This window comes from Oryctolagus cuniculus, chromosome 3 (assembly GCF_964237555.1).
Source record: "Oryctolagus cuniculus chromosome 3, mOryCun1.1, whole genome shotgun sequence".
NCBI lineage: Eukaryota > Metazoa > Chordata > Mammalia > Lagomorpha > Leporidae > Oryctolagus > Oryctolagus cuniculus.
Genome location: NC_091434.1, coordinates 76563852 through 76583350, shown reverse-complemented (window position 1 = coordinate 76583350; position 19499 = coordinate 76563852).

Below are 19499 nucleotides of genomic sequence, written 5' to 3'. Positions count from 1 at the left end.
AGTCCAGGAGGAAGCACCTGGCTCCTGGCTTCGGATCAGCGTGGTGCGCCAGCCACAGCGGCCACTGGGGGTGAACCAATGGAAAAGGTATACTATAGTATCCTGTAGATTCCCAACAATATTTTTTAGATTTCTAATTTCCTCTTCTTTTCTTTGGTTTGACTATATACTTTCCCACATGGGAGACCAGGAAGAAGCACCTGGCTCCTGGCTTCAGATCAGCACAGTGCTGGCCATGGCTGCCATTTGGAGAGTGAACCAATGGAAGGAAGACCTTTCTCTCTGTCTCTCTCACTGTCTATCTCTCTACCTGCAAAAAAAAAAAAAAAAAGGTTTTTTATTTCTCTTTTGATTTCTTCTATGACCCACTGTTCATTCAGAGGCATGTTGTTCAGTCTCCATGTGTTTGCATATGCTTTAGGGATTACTGAGTTGCTAATTTCTAGCTTCATTCCACTGTGGTCTGAGAAGAAGCATGGTATGATTTCAATTCTTTGAATTTGCTGAGACTTGCTTTATGGCCCAGTATGTGGTCAATCCTAGAGTAGGTTCCTTGTCCTGCTGAGAAGAATGTGTATTCTTTAAGTGTAGGATGAAAAGTTCTGTAGATATCTGTTAGATCCATTTGGGCTATAGTGTAGATTAAATCTGCTATTTCCTTGTTGATCTTCTGTCTGGTTAATCTGTCTATTGCTCAACATGAAGTATTGAAGTCCCCCAATACTGTTGTATTGGAGTCTAAGTCTCCCTTTAAGTTCCTTAGCATATCTTTTAAATAATCCAGTACTCTGTAATTAGGCGCATATATGTTTGTAATAGTTACATCTTCCTGTTGAATTGATCCCTTCATCATTATATAGTGCTCCTCTTTATCTCTCTTAACAGTTTTTGTGTTAAAGTTTATTTGGTCTGATATTAAGATGGCTATGCCAGCTCTTTTTTGGTTTCTGTTGGCATGGAATATCTTTTTCCAGCCTTTCACTTGCAGTCTGCATGCACCTTTGTTGGAAAGATGTGTTCCTTGTAAGCAGCAAATAGATGGGTTTTGTTTTTTAATCCATTCTGTGTCTGTGTCTGTGTCTTGTAATCAGAGAGCTGAAACCATTTACATTCAATGTGACTATTGATAAGTAGTGACTTTGCCCTGCCATTTTTCCAAAGAGATTTCTGATATATGCTTTGAACTTCCTGTGATCTTTTGCTGTAAGGTTTTCTTCCTTTACCTGCTTTCATATTGATGGCCGTGTTTCTGTGTTTCTGTGTGTAACACATCTTTGAGTATCTTTTGCAGGGCTGGATGAGTGGTGACAAATTCTTTCAATTTCTGTTTGCTATGAAAGGTCTTTATTTCACCTTCATTCACAAATGAGAGCTTTGCAGGATATAATATTCTGGGCTGGTAGTTTTTCTCTCTTAGTACCTGGGCTATATCTCGCCATTCCCTCCTATCCTGTAGGGTTTCTGTTGAGAAGTCAGCTGTGAGTCTAATTGGAGATCCTCTGAGAGTAATCTGATATTTCTCTCTTGCACATTTTAGAATCTTTTCTTTATGTTTCACTGTGGTGAGTTTGATTACAATGTGTCATGGTGAGAATCTCTTTTGGTCATGTTTATTGGGGGTGCTATGTGTTTCCTGTACTTGGATGTCTCTTTTTTCTTCTCCAAACCTGGTAAGTTTTCTGCTAGTATCTCACTAAAAAGACCTTCTAATCCTTTCTCTCTCTCCATGCCTTCAGGAACTCCTAGAACCTGAATGCCTTTTTTTTTTTTTTTTAAATAGTATCCTATAGATTCCCAACAATATTTTTTTAGATTTCTTATTTCCTCTTCTTTTCTTTGGTTTGACTGTATACTTTCCTGTGCTCTGTCTTCTAAGTCTTATATTCTCTCTTCTGCCTCAGTGATTCTGTTTTTAAGGCTCTGAAATGCGTTTGTCATTTGATCTATTGAATTCTTCCTTTTATTTTGATTTCTCTTCAATATCTCAATTTCATGTTCTACTAAATTCCTCATTTCATTTTGCTTCCTCCTTAAGATTTCATTTTCATGAGAGATATTTTCTGTCCTGTCATGTATGGATTTCTGTAGATCATGCATTTTTTTATAACTTCTAAATGTTCTTATCATAAATTTTTTGAAATCTGTTTCTTGCATTTCTTCTATCTCATCATTTTCATAATCTTGTAGTGGAGTGTCATGTTCATTTGGGAGCATCATGATGTCTTCCTTGTTCTTGATTCCTTGGTTTTTGCATTTGTTGTTTGGCATTGTGGAGATATTCTTTGGCTTCTTCTTTTTTTTCCTGCTGTGGTGGCTTTTCTCCTTATACTATGACTCTAGATTAAGTGGACTGTCTTCTTTTGGTGAATCTCTAGAGGCTTTTGGTGGCTGTGGCCAGAGAGCTCTATTCACTTCAGGGTTAAGGGTGTGCCAAAAGTGACACACCTAGGTTTGGCATGGTAAATCAATCTCTCTCTCTCTCTCTCTCTCTTTTAATTCATAAGGGAAGTAATTACGCTCAGCTGAGCTCTTCTCCTTGATGGCAATCAGTGCCTGAGCACTAGCTGCAGTGGGTATAATATTTGTCTGCTCTGTCCCAATGACCACACAAAGGATCTGTGCAGTCCTCAGTGTAAGCTCAGATTCCCCTGCAATGTCTCTCTCTGGGTAGTTAAGGCCACCTGAGTTTGTGGCATCTCCCACCTATACTACTCATGTTTCAGCCACACCGTGAGTTCTCCCACACACCCTCAATTTTTTTTTTTTCATAGTCCTGGTTCATAAGCTCCACACATTCACTAGGTCTTAGTCTCCTGTTATTACTCCCAGCCAGAGTCAGGTTTTTCAGATTGGCTGAGGGTGGTGCAGCCCCGAGCTGGCATAGCTGTTACATATGTTCAAAATGGCACCTGCTCTGTAGTCTCGCATGCCTTTGTAAGGTGTGTGGAGAGAGAGAATCATATCTATACCGTCCCTTTTATTTTTTTTCTCTCCTCTAGTTAGGCTGGTGTACTTTCCCCCATGGGGCTTCAAGACTCGTTCCCTCTAGACTTTTCCTGTCCTTTTCTGCTAGTGTCTCGGGTTACTGCGGTTTCGCCTCATCTCTCTTTCCACTGCTGGTCCGAGGACAAAATTCTCAGCAGCTGGGCTCTGGAGCTGTGGGCGCCTGTGTCCTCCATGTAGATCTACCATGTCCCTCTAATTCGGGATTAGTGTCCTCTGCAGTTTTTTCCCTAATTCTTCCCTGAGACTTCACTATCTCCACTTTTATTAAACTATCCTTTCCTGGACTATCAGTGAGCTCCTTCCCAATTCCCCCATCTTGGAGCCCCTCTCAAGTATTACTTTCAACATGTATTTTGTACCTAAGTTGTTTTGTGAATTGCCCAGGGTTATGAGAAATTCCAAAAGCCTTTTATTTCAGAAAACAATATGCTATAAATAATTTGAGTTGCTTATTATGTTCCATATTTCTTAAATAACTCCACACTATTATAAAATCTGCATTGGAATATTTAGCACATCACAGAGAATCCCTACTTTCCCTAAATACTGTGAGCCATTATATTATACTTAAACGTTCTTAATATATATATTTCATTGATTATGCTTAACAGGATGGCCCAGGATAACTGTCAATTTCTTCATTGTTTATAATATATGTTCTTTATCTTAAGGGAAACATTAATAAAATCCATATGAAGTATTTATGAGTGACACGCTATGGAAGACTTTACTCTTTCTCATCCTGATATTTTGGTTATAATAAAATAATCAGAAAAACTCAGTCATATATATATACATATATATATATATATACATATATATATATATATATATATATATATATATGCATGATTTCTCTTTCCTCTCCTCCTTGCCTGAAGGCTTTGCTCTAAAATGCAGGCTATAAAGCAAATCTCAGATCCTTGTGATAGGGACTACGTGATAGACATCTTCCCAAAATATCATACCCTCCCACACCAAGATTCTCTTCTAATCATCAGGACTGTGAATATGAAGATATTACAGGTCTTTGATTATATAATTACAGGACAAAGGGGATTTTGCAAATGTAACTAAGGCTGCTAATATGTTGGTCTTGGAAAAGAAGACTGTCTCCAGTGGATCCAATTAATCACAGGTGCTTTTTAAAGCAGCTAGTTTCTCCAACTGGTAGCAGAAGAGCAAGTCAGTGATAGTTGACATTTGGGAAGGATTTGGCTTACTGCTGCTGTTTGGAAGATGGAGGGGTTACATGAGAAGGGATCAAGGTAGCCTTCAGGAGTAAAGAGTGGGCCCCAGTTGACAGCCAGCTTGGCGACCTTGGTTCTACAGTCCCATGGAACCACATGCTCTGAATAGCATAAAGGAATTTGAAAGTGGGATTCTTATCCAGAGCCTGCAGACAAGAGCCTATCCTAGTCAGCCCCTTGATTTTAGCTTTGTGAGACTCTGAGCGCTGAACCTAGTTGAGGAACACACTGTGTTCATCAGGCTGAAGCTGGTGACTCAATCTAGGTCTCCTATATGGGTGGAAAGACCTAGTTAGTTGAGCCAGCATTGCTGCTGCCACCTCCCCCACCCCCTTACCTTCCCTGGCCAGGATCTGCATTAGCAGGAAGATGGATTCAGAGCTGAGAATCAAAGTCACGTCCTCCAGTGTAGGACGTAGCATCCCAACTGGTGCCTTTATCACTAGGCCAAATGCCAGATACTCAAGAAGACTGTTGACCTATAGTATTTGAACACAAGTGGACCTTTCTTCTAATTGGCACATGATAAACCCTATTTCCATTTTTCTTTTTTAAAATTTTTGTTAGTATAAAGAGAACAGATTTCATGTATTTCATAGGTATAATTCCAAGAAGATAACCATTCTTCTCTCCATCCTACTCTTCCTACCTCAATCCCTCTTTCCTTCCTTTTTTCTTTAATTTTTATCAAAACATAATTTCAATCCACTCTATAATCACAGGCTTACTCTTTTTATTTTTCAAAAATTTATGCCTAGCCTTAAATCTACAGTATACAAGTGCTTTTGCAAGTTTAAATGAAGCATGCTTTAGGTAACGTATTTCTCCCATAGAACTGAGGAATAAATACTTTGCTAAGTTTTTCTGCTCCTTTTTTTCAGTGCTAACAGTTAATTGAGCACTCTTAATAAGACCCTGTCCTCCCTTTACCAAGACATGATTAGACAAATTGATTGTGCAACCAAGACCATTCCTGGAAGTGTCATATATGAGAAGAAATCTCATTTTATCAGTTCTGACAAGCCCACTATGAAGGGACAAAGGTTGTACTTCATAGGTGAAAACTACACTCATAAAACCCTACCAGAAAATTGGTCTGATATGCGGTCAAGAGTTTATAGGCTGTAAATAACATCACTGCTTGGCAGGCCAGAGACCTCATCTTCTTTTAGGGACCTTGAGAAGAGAATTTACCCAAATTTATTGACACAGCAAGTGAACTTTATTGAGATGAATTTCTTGTGTTTGGTTTCTTATCTTCAGAATAAAACAAACAATGTAAGGAATTTTCTGAAACCTGAAATTATAGAGACTATTAAAAGCACAATTTGAAATTCTTCACAGAATTTTCACAGAAGTTAATTTCCTGGCCTGAGTAGTTGTTCAACTCTGTGTGACTGAAGATATGCTGACCATAGCAAGGAGGCATATATGGTTAATTAACACCTTGTGCTACACTCACATGTGAAGATAAAGTGAGACAAGCCTTCCTTTGTTTTCAAAAATAATCCTTAGAGATTTTGTTATTGTTTGCATAAGTGTAAGCTTAAGTGGTTTGGAAAACATGTTATGCCACTGAAGATAACAAGTTTTTGAAATCCGGAGTAGTTTGCTATTTCTTCCCAAAATTAGATTTAGCATCTTCCATTTTCCTCAGTTATAAACTAAATAAACCTTTGACACATATTTATTCTACAATAGTATTCATCATGTTTTCAATGTTCTGAAAAATGACTGTCAAAAATACAAAAAATTCTACTTTACAGTTAATTTTAAAATAATTTTATTGTGATTGATAATTTTAAACTTTGAGATTTTACTCCAAAGTCATGATTATTTAGCTTTTGAAAAATCATTAATTTTTAAAATCTTAAGGAAGCACTCTAAATTTGATGATTAACTTGCTCTTGGACTTGGAAATTTTTGTAATGTTAAATGAGAAGGAAAATTATATTTCTGTAAATAAACTGGTTAAACATTACTCTATCTAAACAGAAAAACCATGAGATCTCTCTTTCTTCATTATTTATTATTTCTTTATTTGTCTTAAACTTTCAATAGTATTTTCCAATCAGTGAATTTATTACTAATTCTGATAACTGTATTCACTTCTCAACATTTTTACATTTAAAAAAACCCTTAACGGTAGTAGTATGATATACTACTACTTAGGAGGCTATAATTGGGCGTGGATAGGCACTGGGGAAAGGGAAGCAAATATCAGTGATTGAGTGTAGGAAGTGGTCAGTAGGATCTAAAAGAAAACAGTAGTATTAACAGTGAAAAATAAGTATTTTTTAAAATTATTTTTCAGGGGGCAGATATTTAACCATTTGTAGTAAAGCGTATATCAAGAAACACTGAAATATATTTTCATATCCTTTTACCTTTGGCTTTCTTATAAAATGTCTTTAATTTTTATGTACATGCTAAAACTGGCTCTAATGTTTTAAATGACTTGAATACCTAGACCAAATCCTATTTTGTCAAATGATATTTTAAGCATTCTAAGGTGTCTTAATCTGGAGAAAGCATTAGGAGATGGATAGACTATTTGGTCATGGTTAGTCAATAAGTCTTCAAGACCATCAATTTTTCCCAGTAAGTCTGGGACTACAATATATAATTTACATAATTGCTATGGCATTAGCTTAACTGCACAGCCAAGAAACTTCCTAATCAGTTACTGACAAACAAAAACAACAACAGGATATAACTCCTTATTTTTATTTCAAAAATAGCAATTAGATTGGTCAAAGGACAGGCTAAGTTCTTTTATTATATGATCAATGCAAAACTGAGATACTGATATAGATTACATTTAAGTAGTCATTCCCAGATAAACAGTTACAAAAAGAAACTATCATTATATTAAAGCAAGATATTTTGCATTGTTTCCAAAGATTCTTTTTTTTTCTCTCTTTTTTTTTTTGGCCTGAAATCACATAATATATTTGGTGTGTCATTTGGAAACACTTTAGGACGTCTGTTCCTGTTTTGGATATTTGTTGATTGAATGATCAACATGCAGGAAAGCCTCCTAAATTTTCTGGTATCCTTGGAAGAAGAAGAAAGTATACTAAACTATGTATATATCTTTTTTCTGTATATACATTTTGGGAATTTAATATACTTCTGATTATATTGAAAGCCAACTTTTTCAATATTAGATGCCTTTCTTTCTCCTGTTAAATATCTTTTCTCAGAATGGTGCACCCTAAGACCCTGGGCAGAGCCGAAATTCTGTTTTCTTCTTCTCATGATTAGTGTGAAATAAAATGTGAAGAATTTGTTACTTAGGACGGTTTTGGATGGGTCACAGAATTTTCATTCAGGATTATTTAAGTAAGTAAGCAGTAAAAAAAAAAAAAAAAAAAAAAAAAGGAAGTAAGCAGTAAGGTATTTTTTAAAGTTGCAGGGTAGAAAATTCACTTACAATTATGCAGATATGCAAAGAACTTGTTGATTTTTATTTATTTATGGCTAGCAAATGCTTTTGAGCCTTCTGTTCGCTCAGTGGGTTTAATTGGGTAGGGATCAAAACATCCTTTTCCAATCAAGGCAAAATGTTTTCTTCAAACTACAACAATTTGATTCGGCAAACATTTGGTCAATTTAAAGGTCAACTCTTTATTTGACGATTTGTCTTGTGCCTTCCACCTTTACAAGACAGCATCCAGACAGAAAGTTTAAGCTTCTCAGTGCAGAGGTGAGTGCCTCCTGGTGCTCTTTGTGCTTGTCTGACTCCTGGATTTACAGACTGGTGGTATCTAGTTACTAGTGGTCACTGTGGTACAGTCCTTGAGTGTTTATAAATCAAATCCGTGGAAGTCATGGTCTGTTTATCTTCACTGTCAGAACTTGATTGTTTTTCCTTTACGTTCATGTCTTGATCCTTGTTGATACTGCAGATTCTTCATTTGTTCTGGTTGTGTCACCAGCCGTCTCTTCAGTCCAGGTGCACACCTGGAATCCCTTAATTATAGAGGACTTTGACTTCCTCATTGTAATCACTTGGTGGGCATCCAGGCAGTCTTAAATACTAGTGGTGTCCTCTTGAAATAGGCAAGAACCTCTGAATCACTTTCACGCCATGTGCAGGCTTTGAAGAGCTGTGAATACTGCCTTAATAACGCTTAACCATTTCTCTCCATTGCCTCAACATTGTTAGAAAGCTTCTCCCCTTTCTGCCTCCCCAGTGTCAGTGGGAGGCTGATCTCATGCTAATCTGTACCCAGGGCACCAATCAGGACATATGGCCAGACCTTCTCAGCTTGTGGCTCTCCTCTACCCTAATATTCTATCCTGCAGTAACTGTAACCCTGAGGGGTGTGGACATACATAACCAGCTTCTGGAAAGCTGTTTTCTCTGCCTCTCTTTTCTCTTCCCACTGTTCCCCTCCCTGAAATGCAAAGGCTCTCTACTCCTTTGTTCTTCTCTGCTGATGCCAGATCATGGGTTTGCTCTCCCTTGTGGTGTATAATAAAACCCTGTTATCCAATTTTCTTGACACTGTTCTTCATATATTAATGGGAGCTAAAGAAATGTAGAAAATACTTTTATATCAAAACAAAATTTGATATTGAAGCCTATTAATTACCTGTGTACTCAAAATTTACATTTGGATATCAAAAGTTGAATATTTTCATTTTAAAAAATCTGTATTGTAATCATCTTAATCTACTCTGGATGCAAACAGATGCCTCAAACCATCTGGCTATCTTTTCACTCAACAAAACATTACTGAGCATATGTGTTTGACATAGTTTCTGGTTCTTATGTGCTAATGGCAGAGGTGAGCAATAAACAAGAGAGATAGGGAAGTATTAGAAAGTGAAAAATGCCAAGGCAAAAGGTTAAGCATGGAAGGGCAATTGGAAGTGGTGGAGGAGCTGTGCTGTTCTTGGTGGGGGAAGGCCTCAGTGAGAACAAGACTTTTGCAAAAAATCTTAAGTGGATCAAGGAGTTAGTTACTGACTATCTGAGGGAAGAGCATTTCAGGCAGAGAAAAAGAGCAAGCTCAAAGGCATGAGAACAGGAAGCTTGTCTGCTTGGAACAAGAAAGGAATAACAGCTGAGCTCCAACAGGTAAGGAGGAATGCCTTTCCCCAAGCATCACATCGGGTAGAAGATCTTGTGACCAGAGTGGTGGCCAACATATTGAATTCATAAATAGTTTCTACCATGGTTCTTCTCTCACTGCCCCATGCCTAACTGCTGCCCACAGAGATCATGCTTCCTAATTAAGCACTTTCACTTGTGTAAGCCTGGGTGGCAGGCTCTGCTTTCTGGAGACTCCAGGAGGGGAATGTTTCTGTCTTCTACCATTTCAGCAGCACAAAAGTAGCTGATCTCCCCTAAGCATCCAGAAGACTGTCTGGCATATGACAGACTCTCAATAAATCTGTGTTGAACTGAATCGAATGGAATTTTGTTCTCCAAGCACTAAGTTAAGGATTAAGGATTTGGGACTTTAATGTCAAAATGCAACTATCAAAATGATATATTTCCTCATTGGTTATTGAACTATACTATCACAATTCAAAATGTATGGCAATACAGAGCAGGAGTTTAGGGGGTTAAATGGTCTATATTCAGGAGGCACACTGCTTGGGTTCTGCGTCCCTTGCTGGCTGTGTAGATTTGGAAACTTCCTTAACCTCTCTTTTCTGCAAATCTCTAAAATGAGAATAATAATCTATAACTCAAAGGGTTGTTGTGTGAATTTAGTAAATGATGGCATACAAGGTATGTTGTAAGTATAGTATAAAATTTTGCTATTATAATTATTGATTTCCACTATAGCTTGATGAAAATCATCTAATTCAAATGAATAGATATTGGCACATTTTAAAGAACTCTAACTAAAGTACTTCACCATTTTCTTGCATTATAATTATTTTTAGTTATAAGAAATACTCTCATAAACAGTTAATAATAAAGAAATATGCAAACTTCCATAACTATTCCATCAGCACTGCCCAGCCAAAGTTTCATTTTATTCAACTGTAAGTTCAAGGAGAAGTTAGGACATATCTCATGTAGAATTCCCTGGGTTCAGCTACTGCTCTGTTGTGTACTCCAACTTTCTAGCAGCACAGTCCCGGGGAAACAGAGGCAACGACTCAAATAATTTGATTTCCATCTCCTAGATGGGAGACCTAGAATGTGTGCTTGGCTCCTGGAACTGGCCCCAGCAAAGTTCCAGCTGTTGCATTCATTTAGCAGAGTGAATCAGCTAATGAGAGCTGTCTCTTTTTGTCTCTCTCTTCCTCTCTCTCTCTCTCATATAAAAATAAGAATAAATTTTTTAAAATATTTTAAAAATGTTCATGTCAGCCTAATTGATAAATATATTACTAGCCAATCCATGATAAATTTTAAAATTCTATCATATATAACTTTTCTTTGGCTCCAATAGATGAAGCAGACAACATCAATTTATTTTGCCATTTGAAGCTTATGTACAAAACATCAGGTTAAGTCTCAAAATCCTGAAATTTCATCATTGGTGAATTTGGGGTTGCCATGTCTATCCCATCATGTTTAGGGGAGAATTAAATGTCATAATGTTCATGAAGGGGTGTAGCACAGACCTTGGCATGTAGTTAAAGATCAGTGACACTAACTGAAATCAGTGCTAGCTGGAATAGCACTAATTGGAATCCCACACTGCTCTGAGCTCAAGACTGTGATTTTCTTAAAAAGAATCCAAACACAAAATTTTCTGCTTAAAAATGTCTCATTAGTACTTGGCAAGTGAAACTTACTTTCATGACAATAAATGTTCCAGAGATGGGCATTTTCATTAGCCATAACAGCACCAGTTACTGAGCTATTTCAGCTGCATTTGAATTTGTAATTTAATTTAGGAGATTGTAATGAGAACTACTAAAAGCAACCTAATCCGAGTTCTTTGAATTTTTTTAAACTTGGCATTATGTTCTGAGCAAATGAGCTTATTAAGCAAGCTGCTTGGAAGGCATGATACCTTAGTTCGGAGGCTAACTCGTGCTTTACAAACGTTAAACTTATAACACGTGCTGAGTGTGACATTGAAGTTAATAAAGATAAGGTAATGAATGGAACACTAGACTTAGTGTAGAAAACTTAATCGCTAACTGCATGACCTTGACTTAACCCTTCCTTTTTAAGTCTATAAAATATGTGGTCATGGGAAAGTGGAAGGAGATTATAATAGCTATATCCTTTTTCCTCCTTTGGTTTTCATGCCAGTGAACTCTATGAGGGAGGTCCTATATACATGAAAGGCATCATTACTTTAGCAGCTGGGAACGTCAGGTATTCAAATACTAGCACAGGACTTCCATGACTTTGAAGGAGGAAAGAGAACTGGTTAGTTTTATTCCAGGTAGCCATCAGCTTGAGGATGAACCACAAACAATCCTTTGCTGTTACAAAGGCTCTTTACGGATGCCTTTATATGCCAAGCCTAGCACTTGTACCACCATTTCTAGCTTAAATGACACCAACAAATGTCCTCTTTTATCCTCACGTATAATGAAATTCAAAAAGACTAAAAACATATATTTTCTTTCACTCAGTCCCCGAATATGAATTTATTTACAAATACTTTGACTCCTTAAGCTATTTAGACTTAATCATACATTACATATTACATGTGAGATAATTTAACATAATACAATTGTGCCTTTTTACAACACTGCTAATTAAGTGCTTTAATCAAGGCTGATACCAAAGTAAATACTGTGGTAAATCCCCATGACTTCATTTAGGGGAGAAATGATTACTTGTAAAAAAAAATACTGGAAGAAAACACATATAATATTTTTAAAGGGAGTTTTTGAGGCTTACAATGAACTAACATTTTACTGAATTACTTTTCTTGAAATGGTACTGAGTAAATATACTGAAATCCAAATACCCAAAAAAACTCACAAATGGAGATGAAAGCACTTTATTAATGCTAGACTATTTGGGATTATCATTTTTCAAAGGTGCTTCCTGCTCAGTTTTAAATGTCTGGTGCTAAAAATGATAAGCAAGCAAATTTGTCAATAGACCAGTTATGCTCCGTACTCTGTTCTTTTCAAAGAGACTAAGTGCCTGATTCCAGCAGTGATTCCCCAGTCTGCTGTAGTGTTGGATTTCCATTGTGGCCATTAACTGCTGAAACTGAGCCCAGAGCCCTCGGTCACAGGATAAGAACGTGGAAAGAGATACCACGAGGTAAGTTAACTCATCCTTCTACCTCTGAGAAGAGCATACTGTGCTCAAATACTTCCAAATGAATAATTTTGCATTCTAATCAGAGCAGAAAAGCTAAGGAGTAGGACTTTGCTTCAGAAACTCATCTGCATACTGTCTATGTGAATGTTGCTAAAACAGCAAATAAATGTTCCAAAATTTGCTTGGGTAATGCCTCCCGAGTGATCAGATTAGTGCACATCTGGGATTAGGCATCTAGGCATTACAGATTCCTTAATTTGCCTGAGGAAGTTCCATTATGAATTAAACAACCCCATAGAATATAACCATTTGCCTACATCTTATTTTACATTAATCGCTATCTTGGTTCTTAGATTTTTTTTTTTTTTAACAAAATCCTCTTTCTCCACCCTCCACCCTGGGTAATAACACACTTAACTCAAAGTTGAGCTCACTACCTTGGCACCATATTTCCCCTGACATTTTATATTCTATTGAATGCCACATTCTGTATTTAATTCTTCAAAAACTATTCCAGCATCGGTGTCTCTTTTCAATTTGTTGCTACTAGCATACTTGAGTCCTTTGTTGTGTTTTACTTGGATATAAACAGCCTCCTGCTCCTCTCCTTGCTCTGCTGTTTCTCTGGCTCCCAAGTATACCTTAGCACTGCTGCCAGAGCAGTCTGTAAAAAAATACAGCGAGGACTTCAGCCTGCATCGAAACTGTCAATGGTTCCACACTGTCTGCTGAATGGCATCCAAGCTCCTTGACACGGCTTCCGCACCCCTCTCTCATACCACTGACAGCACACATCTCATCTCCTGATTCCAACCTAACTTTCACACGGACGGCAGTATTACTAAACTATACAAAATATCGTCAGTACACACTAGGTTATCTGATGTGTTTTTTCCTAATTCCATGTCTTTATAATATTGTTTCCTTAATCAAAAATTTTTATTCTTCTGGGTGGGCATTTAGTGCAGTGGTTAGATACTCGTTAAGACACCCACATCTCGTATCAGAGGGCCTGGGTTCTGAGTCCTGGCTCCATTGCTCCCAATTACAATTTCCTGCTAATGTGCACCTTGGAAAGCAGCAGGTGATGCCTCAAGTAGTTGGGTCCCTGCCACCCGTGTGGAAGACCTGGATTGAGTTCCCAGCTTCCAGCTCTGGCCTGGTTCAGCTCTGGCTGCTGTGGGCATTTGGGAAGTGAACCATTTGAATGGAGCTATCTCTGTTCTTTCTCTGCTTCTTAAACAAATAAAAATACAATTTTGTTCTTCCAGTATTACCTGTTTTTTTTTTTTTTTTGACAGGCAGAGTGGACAGTGAGAGAGAGAGACAGAGAGAAAGGTCTTCCTTTGCCGTTGGTTCACCCTCCAATGGCCGCCGCGGCCGGCGCGCTGCGGCCGGCGCACCGCGCTGATCCGATGGCAGGAGCCAGGAGCCAGGTGCTTATCCTGGTCTCCCATGGGGTGCAGGGCCCAAGCACCTGGGCCATCCTCCACTGCACTCCCTGGCCACAGCAGAGGGCTGGCCTGGAAGAGGGGCAACCGGGACAGAATCCGGCGCCCCGACCGGGACTAGAACCCGGTGTGCCGGCGCCGCTAGGCGGAGGATTAGCCTAGTGAGCCGCGGCGCCGGCCCCCAGTATTACCTGTTGAAATTTAACTCTTTGATGCCTAGTCAACTCATCAATCAAACCATAACAATAGCAGCTACACTTTACTATGTATTCCTAACATGTCAGGCCCACACTGAACATGCTTAGTACATAATCTCTCTCATTGCATCCAAGCAACTTATTAGGAAGACATTTCATAGGTAAAGAAACTGACATTTGGGAATGTTAGTGATTTTTACCTTAGGCAGCACAGCTAGTAACAGGTATGTGACACATCCTAGTTATTATGAACTTAATCTAAGAATCTTTTTCCTTTTTTTTTCTTAAATAAAACCCTGATTTTTTTTTTTCAAATGGTCTTATGACGTGGCTTTAGCAAAGAAGACCGAAACAGCAATGTGCTGGGGATTGGAGCAACATTTTGTCATCCTGATGTTGGTACTATCCTTCCTCCTGTCTTTCTGCTGGTACTATCCTTTCCTCCCTTCTTTCTGCTTCTTAGAAAGCAGAGATGAGAGCCTGCTATAGGAGAAACCAAGTTGGAAACTGTCAAGCTGAGAGACAAATACTAACAGTGACAGAGCACAAAGGCCAAAAGAGCCTGGAACATGGGTGATAGCGGGAGCTGTTGCATTGTCATCTGTCCTGAAGTTCTTTTTGGGTACAAAGACTGAGGTTCAAATTGGCTCAGTTATAAATTGGGTTTTCTATTGCTCATACCTGAATCCCATCCCTAACTAACCCATGACAAAAATGGCCTGCACACCCAGGCCTGCGTCACATCAGGCTCCATTTGACTACAATGTCAATGCCTGCTTCATGAAGCAATTAAACTTTACCTGAATCCCCACCTCAGAAGTAAAATTTTCCTTATTCTGTGCTCCCATACAATTCGGGGTTATTTTTTTAATGCCCTATGGCTTTTAAACTTCTTATTTAAAATTTTTAGTGTAAACTGTAAATTGCTTACAGATATAGACTATAGCTTATTTTCCTCCATATACAAAATGAAATCAAATGGACATTTGCTGTGTTCAATTAAAATCCACAAAATTTAGTGCATAGTTTTCTCTTTGCTAAATCTTCTAGGAGTTGATTTATTCTTCTTGCAATTTGATTTAGACTGAAGTGTTAACTAAACCACAGTGATTTGAGTCTGCATGACAGTGCAGGAAACCAGCTTCTTTAGGGCTTTCTGAGAGGTTCTTAGTTTATTACCTCCAGGGTGCTTCGAAACAAGGTTCTCCTGTTCAGTCTCACTTTCCCTTGAGTGGCACTGGTGCTACTGAGACTATTAGGCTGTGGCTGTGTACCCCATTCCAGACTGGAAGGAGCACCCACTGCTGTCACTTTATTCCACACTGAAGCACAGATCTTCTTAGTACTCATTGCACAACAGAGACCAAGTTGCATCTTTTGTTACTATTATTTTCATTTGAAAGAGATAACTGTTATCTGCTAGTTCACTCCCCAACTCTATAGCATTCTAGAAAAGGCAAAACTATAGATAAAGTGAAAAGATCAATGGTTGCCAAAGGTTAGTGCAGAACAAGTAATGGAGAGATGGAGGTCAGAAACTGCTAGGCCAGCAGAAATACTCTGAACAAGACTACAGAGCCAAAGCCAGGAGTACAGTTCAGGTCTCCCACGCCAATGGCAGAAATCCAGCTACCTGAGCCACAACTGCTGCCTCCCAGGGTACACATTAGCAGGAAGCTGGAATCAGGAGCAAAGCAGGGACTTAAAGCCAGGCACTCCAAAATGAGATGCAAGCATCCTCACTTGCATACTAAGTGTTAGATCAAATAAATGTCTGTCCCCACTCCCACCCACCCCCAGGTTATAGTTTTAAAGAAAATAAAAGAAGAAGGAATGAGACAGTGGAAGAAAAACACACAGAATACTTACAGTTACACAGGCCGATATCCACTGGTTTCTAGCATTTTCTTTGTGGCTTTACATGACTAGCGCTGTTCACTCTAAGCACATAAATTGCCATGGTTCTCCAAGCCATAGAGTACCAACAGACCATGGGCCCCAGAGAAATACCAGTCATTTATCCCTCACCCCCTCATAAGGCCTCCTTCCCCTAGTCTTCATTGACTTTGAAAATATGAATTTCCCACAATTGTGAAAATATGAATTTCTTTCAGGGAATGCCTAAACTTCACAAAATAACTAAAATAGGGTTTGCATGATCCCAATAATCTTAAGGAAGTTTGCTTCATGAATATAAACTTGATTATAGTCTAAATACAGTGGATCAATTACATTTTGGAAATTTTTTCCCATTGGTTTCCAATAGCTGACTAATTCTCTTAACTCTAAGGTGACATTGCTGTTGTCACATTTGTCAGTTTCTAATAATGCTGAGATACTGTCACTGGTTTTTATGGATCACTGAAATGTTAACATGTGGTGATGAAGTCTAGATTTCAATAGTTTAAGGAGAAAGAGAGTGACTGTAGATAAAATTTTAAGGTGTTTTGTGGAAAGTGAATGGAGTGGATATAAAAATGGACATGGGAACTTGAACTAGCGTAGGGGCCAGTTTTCTATTAAATAAAGAAACATGGATTTGGAAGAGAAGAAAGGAAAGGAACAGTAGAGTGGGGGAGGGAAGTGGAGACAAAGAAGGGAAGAGAGATAAAAAGAGAAAGTCCTTTCTAGTAGAGCATATTATTTTGCATATTATTGATTTTGGCAAGATTTAATTAAACTCAAGCAAGTGACATCCTGGTATTTTCATACACAGCATACAAACAATGCTCTGTACTTATGGGCAGGAAGAGAGCTCAAGAGATATGTCTTTGAAGTCTTGGAAGAGAAATTGTTTATGAATTTAAGTGGAAAGCATTTAAAGCCAAATATTGTTTCAGATAAATAAACAATATAAGTAAACCAGGTTCTTTTAGATACTGTTGGTTCTCAATACCACGTATATCTTTTATCAACTTCCTGTTTGTTGATAGGTTTATAATTTTGTGATTTTTATGCTTTATTAACTTCAAATTAAGACAGCCTTTTATAACATATTTTGATTTTAAAAAATTTGTAGAAATGTGTAAAGTATATCATTAAATTAAATCTTTTAAAAAATAGGACTTCCAACTGGACTTCACTGGACTGAGGCTAATGTGACGAGAAGCTGTGGAGAATTCAGTTACTAAGAGAGAGTCACTCACTCTCCCTTACCAACAGGAAAATGAATTTGCTTCATCTTTTAGCATCTAGTACAGAAAGCAGGACCGACTGCAGTCTTTGTAAAGCTTAAAGTAGTTTTTCCATTGAGAACAAGACAGTCATTTGACTCCTTCCTGCATCATAAGGTGATAGAATAGATATTAACAAAAAAACAAGTAACAAATAAAATTGAAAAAATGTGTTTTAATTATGATTTTTATAGATGAATTCATAATGATATTGATTGACAGATTTTTTTGGGTGGCTAAATAATAGACATGTTAAACTCTTTAAATTCTTTCAAATTCTAGAATATTTTATAATTTTTGAGAGGGTATTTCAAATTGGGTGATTCTTAAATATTTAGTTTGTCTTTGTTGAGGTCTTTGGCATGTATCAGTTACCATGAAGAGTGTAATTTAATTTCTAAGATTTAACTAGTCATATGAGAACATCCTCTGTGGTCATAGGCACTGTAAAATCAGAGCTCTGTGCTCCTGGATAAGAAGAAAACCTCAAGGAACATGTATGTCTTTGAAAAGAAATTATTTAGGAATGAAGATGGACTAATGAAGTTGAGTATCTCAGTGTCTCACAGAGAGAGAGAGCCTTCTGCCCTTGGAAGGAGTCATCTTTTCTCTCTGTGTGTGCCATCTGTCTTTTCCTGTTCCATGCCAGCAGAAAGAACCAGATTACAAAGCCAGTTTGTTTCGCCTTAGTAACTGTCTCTGCTACTGTTAGTAGGAGAAGGGGTCAAGTGAGTCTTCATTAAGAGATAGTCATTGCCTCCTCTTTCCAGTTCTGAGCTCATAGATTTAATGTCAATTCTGTGTTGTCTACACAATCTTAAATGATTCAAGTCTAACAAGGTGAAATTTAGTTAGTTTAAATATAAATCTTGCATTATTTATCCACCTTCAAACATAGTTGTGCACAAGTACAGTATAGGAGACGTATTTTAAAGTAATAGCTATTACAGCTTATTAGCAGCAAAAACTTAAGCATAATTTAAAATTATTTTGAAAACTCATTGTACATTATGCCGCCCCAAAAGATTTCCTGTCTTCAAATATTTGTGTAATGCTGCGATCACTGGGCCCACATCTTGGGCCATGTGTTCTACTTTATCAACTCCATAAACATTATTTAACATCTAGCATTGAAAACGGAAATCACTCTCAATCTTTCAAATAGAGGAAATTAAATATGGAGAATTGATTGCTCAGATGATGGAAAGCAGAGACGCTAAATACGAGATTGTAAAACAACCTCGAGATTAGACCTCAGGAAGCTCTAATTCCCTCTGGACTGGGAGAACAGCAGATGGATATCTGGGTATCAGGATTCAGAGGCAGAGCTCAGGCAGGAACTACAAACATGATGGGCAGTGGCCCAGTGATTGCTGCAGGCTAGGGGTCAGGGGTGTTTCCTGGCAGGAGCTGGAGTGATGAAGGAGATACGAGGACCACTGGAGATTCCCTGGGACACAAAGAGAGAGGAGAAGAATCACCTAACTTCTCCGTGTAAGGAAAAATCCCGCTTGTGTTCTTTAAAGGTTCTTTCTGAGTTTTGACTCTGGACAGAAATCAGCTGTGGGCTAAACTGAATTATTACGACTAGAGTCATTCATAGTGCAACAAGACCAGAGCCAGTAAGTCAAAGGACTGGATCATCATTGGTAGTATTTACCAGGGGGATAAAACAAGCTTGTCTTGTTTCTTCTTTTTACATGATACTTTAATAATTTATTTTTTTTTATTTTCGATTCTCTTTATATACAGAAGATCAGTTTAGCATACATTAAGTAAAGATTTCAAGAGTTTGCTCCCACACAGAAACATAAAGTGAAAAATACTGTTTGAGTACTGGTTATAGCATTAAATCTCAATGTACAGCACACTAAGGACAGAGATCCTACATGAGGAGTAAGTGCACAGTGACTCCTGGACTCCTGTTGTTGACTTAACAAATTGACACTCTTGTTTATGGCATCAGTAATCACCCTAGGCTCTTGTCATGAGCTGCCAAGGCTATGGAAGCCCCCTGAGTTCACCCACTCTGATCATATTTAGACAAGGCCATGGTCAAAGTGGAAGTTCTCTCCTCCCTTCAGAGAAAGGTACCTCCTTCTTTGATGACCCGTTCTTTCCACTGGCCCGTTCTTTCCACTGGGATCTCACTCGCAGAGATCTTTCATTTAGTTTTTTTTTTTTTTTTTTTTTTTTTTTTTTCCCCAGAG